Here is an 8,850-nt window from a genome sequence, read left to right on the forward strand (position 1 = left end):
TCAAAGTCTGCTTAAATATTCTTGGAACTGCCAAGAAAAATTTAAAGCATGAAGACAGACAGCACATTGGAGGTCTTGTCGGGTGTTTACAACAGATATAATGCCACAATGTGTTTAGATTTTTATCTCAATCACATATATACTACAGCTGATAACTCATGAGGTTAATTGTGACTAAGAAAATTTACTCACTATAGCAAACTAGTGCTGTAATCCCCCCCCTCTCCCTTTCAAGTTTGCTATAGTGAGAGTTGAAATAAGGAATTGGGTTAAATGAATTAACCCAATTCCTTATTTCATTAAAATTAAAATAATGAATTAAAAGAAATGAATATTGCTTGGTGGCAAGCAGACTTGAAAGGTGTAGCATCTGTCTGAACTAAGAGTTAGAATATAACTAAAATAGACATAAAATGATAATGAACAATGAAATATATATACTTGACAATGGGCTAGTAATCCTTAATCATTTGGAGTTTGAAGTCACTATCACAGCAACCAGACAGCAATACACAAGAAGAACTATATGGCTACATTCCTAGAGTTAAAGGAACAAATTAGGTAAATGTTCAATGCATAAGTAATTTCATACACTGAACTTGCAATGTATGAAATTTACAAAAAAATGACCATGATGTAGAGAGACTTTCAGCAGAAAATGTATGAGTAATAGAACCAGCAGTATAAAGTACAGACTAGGAGTGACAAGTATGGTAAGGAGAAAAAAAAAATTAGATTATGAGAAGCAGTTAGTTGAGAAAGCTACAGGAAATCCTAGAATCCTGGTAGTAAAAGAAATAATAATTATGAAAGATAACCATACTGAATGCAGATTATAGGACAGCGTCAGCTGCAGAGGAAAGAGTTGAACTATTGAGACTATTTTGCTAAAGTACAACCGAAACATGATGCAAAAATGGCAGTATGGTTAGATGAGATTTCAGCTTGTTGATTAGGAAAAATATGTAGCAAATCAGTAAATGCCTTTGATCTGGTTGATTAGTCTTAACACACCAGCAGAACCCTGAAGGAATGGAAACATAGCCCACTGCACAAAATATGATACTAAAACATATGTAGCAAATGAAAGGCTAATTATTATCTCCGGAGTAGTCATTAAGGGTCTCAAAGCTGATAACAGAATTCAAGAATAGGCAGACAAAGAATGGAATACTCTATAACAAACAACATGGTTTTGATAATGTCTTGTCTTAATAATTTTGATATGACTAGACTGAACACTACTTTCTAATACTTATCAAGTATTAGTGAGTAGTGTTGAGATGCAGACTCAAATGGATGAAGGGTCTCCAAAAGATATTCTGTCTTGAGACCATTGCTATTCACGTCTATTTATTAATAATATGGGAAAATGCTTTAAGAGTGATATCTATTGGCTTGCTGATGATGCCAGGCTAAATAAGATAAATGTGAATAGACTGGTGCTAAGACCAACTGATAATAGATGCCAAATGTAATTATACATTTTTGACTGAAAAAATGCTGGAGGAAATACTACACTGATAAGATTTTGCTCCAGGAAACAGATTATGGAGTGAGTGATGATAGACAAGAAATTAAAGATCAGAAGCCACATTGTAAAGATGGTGAAAATGACAGAAGATAATAGTGATGATGAGAAGAAAGCTGATTTGTAAGAATAAGGAAGCCCATGATGTCTCTTTATAAGATATTCCTACAGCCACATCTAGATGTGGAAAGGTTTACTGATTGGTTTCAGTGTATATTATACTTAACAAGAAATTACATTCTTGTTTTAATCCTATACTCAAGTGTAAGAATAAGTGTAAAGTAGTAGTAAGACTTATACGTTGGTTAGACATAACTGGTAATTAATTTACGGAATTAACAACGCATATGAAGTATATTAATTAAAGATAACTTTAATGAATCACTTCTATATTTCGGCAATGTCACATTGCCATCTTCAGGAACATAAAGATATGGTATGTGCACTAAGGAACTAACAAAGCAAATGAGGAAGAAAGTAAGAAACTAATTTTGTTCCTAAAGTCCTAATGGTGCCCTCTTGCGGGCTAATTTGGTAGTCTTGGCAGTTGGGCTGAAGTTCTCATAATTAAAGTCTCTCAAATTTGGGGCAGTTTCATGCACCCAAATTTGTTGAGGTTAGGAACGTTTTTTAGAGCTGCTGAAGATTCTTTGAATAATCTTTCGTATTTAAACTTGCTGCGATGGATTATTTTTGTTTTCTTCCAACGAATTTTATGGTGGGTATCTAAGGCATGGTCTGCCAACCCAGAGCGGCTGTACTGGTGAAACCGGATGTAGTCTTGGTGTTCTGAAATCTTGATATTTGTTGTTCTGCCTGTTTGGCCAAAGTAGGACAATTTGCAGCTGCAAGGGACCTAGTATACACTAGGTAGGTCTAGGGGAAGTGGTTGGTCTTTGGTAGAGCGGATAAGGGATGCCAACTTTTTATATGGTCTGTAACAGGAAGTAAGGTCATATTTTTTGAGGATATTAGTTATTTTTTCAGAGGTGCCCTGGATGTAGGGGATAGTGATAGACTTGGTGTAGTCTTTATTGTGGAGGGGAGGAGGGGGGTTGTGGTTTATAGGTTTTAGTATTTTTTGGATTTTTTTGGGGTTATAGCCATTGGCTAAGAAAGTGTTGAGGATGTGGTTTAGTTCCATAGTCAGGGCCTTGTCATCTGAGCAGATTAATTTTGCTCTGTCTTTATGTTCCTGAAGATGGCAATGTGACATTGCCGAAATATAGATGTGATTCATTAAAGTTATCTTTAATTAATATACTTCATATGCGTTGTTAATTCCGTAAATTAATTATCAGTTAAGTGTAAAGTAACTTCACAACTAGTCTGCTTGTATGTAGAGGCTGTTAACTTTAAATCAATGCTTTAGTATACTGCAATGTAAAAACATTAATGGGAGGGGTCACTACATCCAGGCTAGTTTGACCTTTTCTGAGGTCTCATAAGTGGGAGTCAGACCAAAGAAAATACCAAAGTGAAATCAATGCAAAAGTAATATTTTTCATACATAAGTAGAAAAAAAGGTGCATCACCATATTCAATATTCTGTATGAGGAATAGTTTTTCCACTTGGGTACACATCGTATATTATACTTGACAAGAAATAGAAATATTGTTTTATTCCTATACCCAAGTCACCAGACAAGATCAGATTTCTCTACTTGGAATAACATTCACCTCTAGTCTCTCCAAGCACAAACACATCACATCAATAGCTTCCTCATCATTCAAAATGCTATTTTACATCAAAACAAACTCTTAACTATATACAAATATGTCCATGCTTAGAAATACTGTTCACTCACATGGAATGGAGCATCTAAAAATTCTTGATGCTATCCAGAGAAGAGCAATTTGACTTTCAGATGATCCCTCTCTTAGAGATTCACTTCAACACCTCTATCTCACAAATGTAATATTTCAACTCTGCATTTATTCTACAGGTACTTCAATGGTCATTGCTCCACTGAACTGGCAGCCATCATTCCTCCACTTTATGTAGTACTTGTTAATACAAGAGAAGCAGCTGCTCAGCATCCCTTTACTATGCGACTGCAAATACATCAAACTTGCTTTTCTTCTTCTTCTTTTATTTCTTCTACCTCTGTTCTCTGGAACAGCCTACTGTAAGAAATATTTCCAAACAACTACAAACTGTAACTCTTCAAAAAAAAAAAAAAAGTCAAACTTCTGAGTCCCCACCTACACTTCCAGACACTGCTGATGTGCTTATAGGTCCTTCGACCTCTAATGTATGGGATTGATATTAGCCTTATTTATTTTCATTATATCGAGAGATATTATGTGACAGGTCAAAGGACCTATAAGCACATTAGCTATAAACCTCAACTATCCTATTATGGTTAACTTTTATTCTATCACTTTCAAAGAAGATATGATCAGCAGCCTAAGCCACAGGCAAAAACTCTTCAAAAATATCACTGAGTGAGGCATTCATAGCCGTCCAAATCCATGATGATAATAACAATACACTTCTATAATTTAAATCTTAAAGCAAAATTTCCTAAATGCAATCTCCCTCACAAAGAATATATAGCTTTAAACAAACTACAGAATAAAATGTTTATTTTTATTTTTTACAAAACATGAATAAACATTTTTTAACTAAAATAAAGAGCCAAAGGCTTCATTTCAGCAGTGCAAAATTATATAAATTAAGTGAATATTGAATCCAACATCATTTCAAAGCTGATTACAGAAACTAGAAAAGTTTCATCCCAAGATTGACCAGAGAGCTTGCAGGAATACACCGCCGCCATACTATGAGTTTCCCTAGCCGAACCTAATAGGAAAAGCACGAACACTAAAAGCGCCCGTATAATTGCCTTCTATTGGTCCATTTCAATAGGTTTCACTAGTCTGACAGCTGTTTCAAACTCATTGCTTTTCATCAGAGACTAGGCAGAGAGCAAAAACCTCTCAGTACTAGGGAACTTGAAGCGTCGGAGAGGTGTATTTTCCGTAAGCGAACTCTTGTAAAGTAAATACTTTACACACCGACCGAGAGTTCACTTACAGAAAATACACCTCTCTGACGCTTCAAGTTCCCTAGTACTGAGAGGTTAGGGAACTTGAAGCATCAGAGAGGTGTATTTTCCATAAGCGAACTCTTGTAAAGTAAATACTTTACACACCGACCGAGAGTTCACTTACAGAAAATACACCTCTCCGACGCTTCAAGTTCCCTAGTACTGAGAGTTTTTGCTCTCTTAGATTTCTGCCTAGTCTTTGACGAAAACCAACGAGTTTGAAACAGCTGTCAGACTAGTGAAACCTATCAAAATGGACCAATAGAAGGCAATTATACGAGAGCTTTTAGCATTCCTGCTTTTCCTATTAGGTTCGGCTAGGGCAACTCATGGTATGGCAGTGGTGTATTCCCGCAAGCTCTCTGGTCAATCTTCGCACGAAACTTTTAGTTTCGAGATTCAGCTTTGAAATGTTGGATTTAATATCCACTTAATTTATATTATGAATAAACATAATGTCCATGTAATTGTAACTTATTCTTTATGTCCATAAGTTGGCCACCTTACATAAAAAGGTTAGTCCACTCACTGCTTATTGGAATTTGACAACATTCAAAATAAAACCTATTCACTCACTTCTTGGTCATTTTTTGCCTGTGTGTTAATTTCGTGTTATTCTTATCCTTTTATTTTTTGTGATATGAGGAAAGTTCATTTCTGGGTGATTATACCTCATATAGCATGGTTTCAAACAGTGCAGATTTCACTATAATGCAATCGGCATATAATGCATTACAGTACATTTATTATAATTTCATCAGAAAGGCAATTATATTACATTTTACATTAATAGTTATTCACTGCACTGGAACAGTATCACTCTGTTATGAATTAAGGCAGAAGGCATTTCTGATCATTACAAAACATTCTTGAACATTCTGAATTTTCAAACATTATAAAAAGTTCTTGAACATTCCAATTCACCATTGAAATATCTAGCCACAGTATAGTATGCCTTGGCTGAGTGATTAGCGTATCCAATGGGGTATGGAAGTGCCCACATGGCATTAAAATGATGGCATAAAAATGAATAACTACCTAACTAAAAGTATAATATTGCCTCAATATAGTAATCATCTGTTCAGAGCCCATTACTCTGAAAGCCATTATACGAGGGGATACCCAAAAATAACTGGAATTATTTTTTTTTTTAAAAAACAATTTTTAAAAAATTTATTAAAGCTTATAATATCACATTCTAGTCTCCTTCAAAGTACTCTCCATGTGAGAGTCAATCACTTGTCCCAACATTTTTTCCACTGCTGGAAACAGTTCTGGAACTGTTCAACTGGAATACTGTTTATGGCTTCCAGAAACTTTTCTTTCATTTTGTCCACATCAACAAATTGCTGCCCTTTCATGGTTTTCTCTATCTGTGGGAATAAAAAAAAGTCACATGGAGAGAGATTGGGTGAGTAGGCAAACATTCACATGACTTTTTTTTCTGAGCATATGAGGCACAAATTCAGCAGACAAATGTTTCATTTGCAAATCTTCTGTTAAAATGCACTGGCATGAACTCCATGACAAATTCACCTCTTCAGAAACTTGCTTAATGGTCTTCAATGATTGCCTGGCAAACTTTTTCGATATTTTCATAATTTCTGCTTGTTGAAGGTCAGTCAGATTGTGGTTGGTCTTTAACTGACATGCCCCAATAATTGAAATGGGAAAATCACTTGTAGACCTTCTTTTAACCTAAAGAGTCATCCTTAAAGGCCTGCTAAAACATAACAGTTTTACCCAAAAGAAAACAAAATTTCATGCACACCCTATGTTCCTTGTGGAACATAGGGTGTGCATGAAATCACAAAATTGCCAAACTTGCTTGTACTAAAAAAGCAGCCAGAACAATGAGCCAGTTTACAAAGTCATGCCACTTGCCAGGCTAGCATGGAAAACTGCACAGTCATAATGCCTAGCAGCATCTTCCATTACTAGAAGATGCGCATGCGCAAATTTCAGATTCCGGTTATTTTTGGGTACCTCTCATATTAATACTTTGCTCAGTGCACGTTTAGTACTAAATATTTTTAGCAGCATTAATTGTAATAATCATATTCCCTGTGTTCACGTGTGTGTGCATGCAAGTGCACGCGTGCACACACACTTTTTTTTTGTGAAACAATAATTGCCAATACTCATTCTTTCTTAGCAAGAAAAATTGAAAATAAAAAAAGGAAATGAAAATACAAAAATTATTTAATGATTTTTTACTTCAAGTGATAATGTTTTGGGAATAACAACAAATTAAGTATATAACACAGTTTATTAACCATAAATTTATTGTAGAAGTATAAAAAAAAATAAGTATTAAAAAAAAAAAAAAAAAAAAAAATCAGCTAACGCCTTTTTATTCCCGTATATACGGGAGTAGGCGAGGCCATTTAGCCCTATCTAACTTTTGGAGACTGAGTGGGCAGTTCAATCTCCACTGGTACCCAATCAGAGACAGATGGCCCAAGGCTATCACTAATTAAGCGGTACGCAGTGAAGAGAGACGGCTCAAATGTGCCGCCATCTCGTGGTCTCTAACCCTAACACAATATATTTAATGTCTGAAATAATGTGGGTTCTACGGTCGATTTTCTTGAGTTTACAGGACGAAAAACCCGAGTTTCCGGGAGGAAAAACCTGCTTGCCCGTGCCAGAGATCGACTAACTCGGGAACCGGTCGAAAAAAGGCTTAGAAAAATTTCCTCTAGTCGCCGACTAGACTCGAAACCAAGACTTCCTTCGTGCGACCTAGCACGGTGGTGTGCAAACGCCACATCCACTGAGCTACACAGGCTCAAAAAAAAAAAATAAATAAATAAGTAAGATGCATATAATAATTTTAATAAAAATTTTATACAACAAATATCTTTAAAATAGACTTAGTGAAAATGTAAGTTTCATTAAATAACTAAGCTTATTTGCATACTACATAAATGTGTAGAAAATAAATATTATAAATTTCTAAATTGACTGCATCAGTATGCACTCCCATGTCACTTTACCAGTACCATCATATCAACCCAAATAAACAACTGCATATGCTGTGTGCACGCACTTGCTCCCTCACATGTGTATTGTCATCATCATCATCAAATTCCTGAATGTACCCTTTGGGGGGGGGTACAGGATATTATGAGAGTACTACATGAAAAAAGTTATGCTATTACTGATTTCCAATCAATACCTTTCCTCCAAATTAATCTGTTAGCTCTCAAGACTAACATTATCAGATCTTATATTTCTGTCTTCTGAGGCACTTTTTACTGTATCAATCCACCGACATCTTGGTCATCCTCTGAATCTTTTTCCTGCCATCCTGACAAAGAATACTTGTTTTGCTGAACTTTTGTCTCCCATTCTGTTTAAATGTCCATACCACCTAAGATTAGCTCTACTTACATTCCTGAATGCTAACAATGTCAAGTTCTCTCCCAATATCCCCATTTTTAATATGATACTTGCATTGATGCTATCTATTCATTCCCCTAATCTTTCTCAGAACTCTCATATTAGTGGTCTCTAGTCTTTGATCAAATGCTTTATTTCTAACTCAGCTCTCATATCCATAAGTTAAAACTGGTTTGCACATTGTCTTGTATACAACTAGTTTTGTGTTTTGACTAATTTCTCTCATATTTCATATAATTTTTTTTCAGTTGACTTCCAACCATACCAGCTTTGCTAATTCTTTGTCTATTTCTATATATTAATATTTTCCATATATATATATATATATATGTGTGTGTGTGTGTGTGTGTGTGTGTGTGCGTGTGAGATATGTTTCAACTCGGTTGTCATGATACATTTTTAAAAATAGATTTAATGACTTAAAAACAGAGATTACTTATAAAGATTTAATAAGAATAATACAACTAGTTTCGGCTTATAATAGCCTTCATCAGGTATTCTTAAAGGAAGAGAATAGTAATAAACATTGAAGTATCTAAAAACTGGAAAATACAGGTAAAAAATCGCCACACATAATTGATACATAAAAAATATTGGCGTTCACGTGAGTCTGCACGCATACCTGCAATAAACAATGGCACGCCTGTTAAAACAACTTGAAAAAATACGTTTTTTATGTATCAATTAAGTGTGGCGATTTTTTACCTGTATTTTCCAGTTTTTAGATACTTCAATGTTTATTACTATTCTCTTCCTTTAAGAATACCTGATGAAGGCTATTATAAGCCGAAACTAGTTGTATTATTCTTATTAAATCTTTATAAGTAATCTCGGTTTTTAAGTCATTAAATCTATTTAAAA

The 8,850-nt window shown here is 34.8% G+C and overlaps 1 protein-coding gene across 1 annotated transcript in view; it reads right to left on the reverse strand.

Annotated features, from left to right (window-relative positions):
• Window positions 1–7,172: 7,172 nt before the first annotated feature.
• Window positions 7,173–8,850, reverse strand: part of LOC150109237 (mitochondrial potassium channel-like) — a 58,740-nt gene continuing 57,062 nt past the window's right edge. Inside the window, exon 4 of the mRNA XM_090412328.1 lies at window positions 7,173–7,374. The gene's annotated coding sequence lies outside the window, so the exon portion shown is untranslated. The remainder of the gene's footprint in view (window positions 7,375–8,850) is intronic.

This window comes from Typopeltis vanoorti, chromosome 2 (assembly GCF_054136105.1).
Source record: "Typopeltis vanoorti isolate ZY-2024b chromosome 2, IOZ_Tvanoo_1.0, whole genome shotgun sequence".
Taxonomy (NCBI): domain Eukaryota; kingdom Metazoa; phylum Arthropoda; class Arachnida; order Uropygi; family Thelyphonidae; genus Typopeltis; species Typopeltis vanoorti.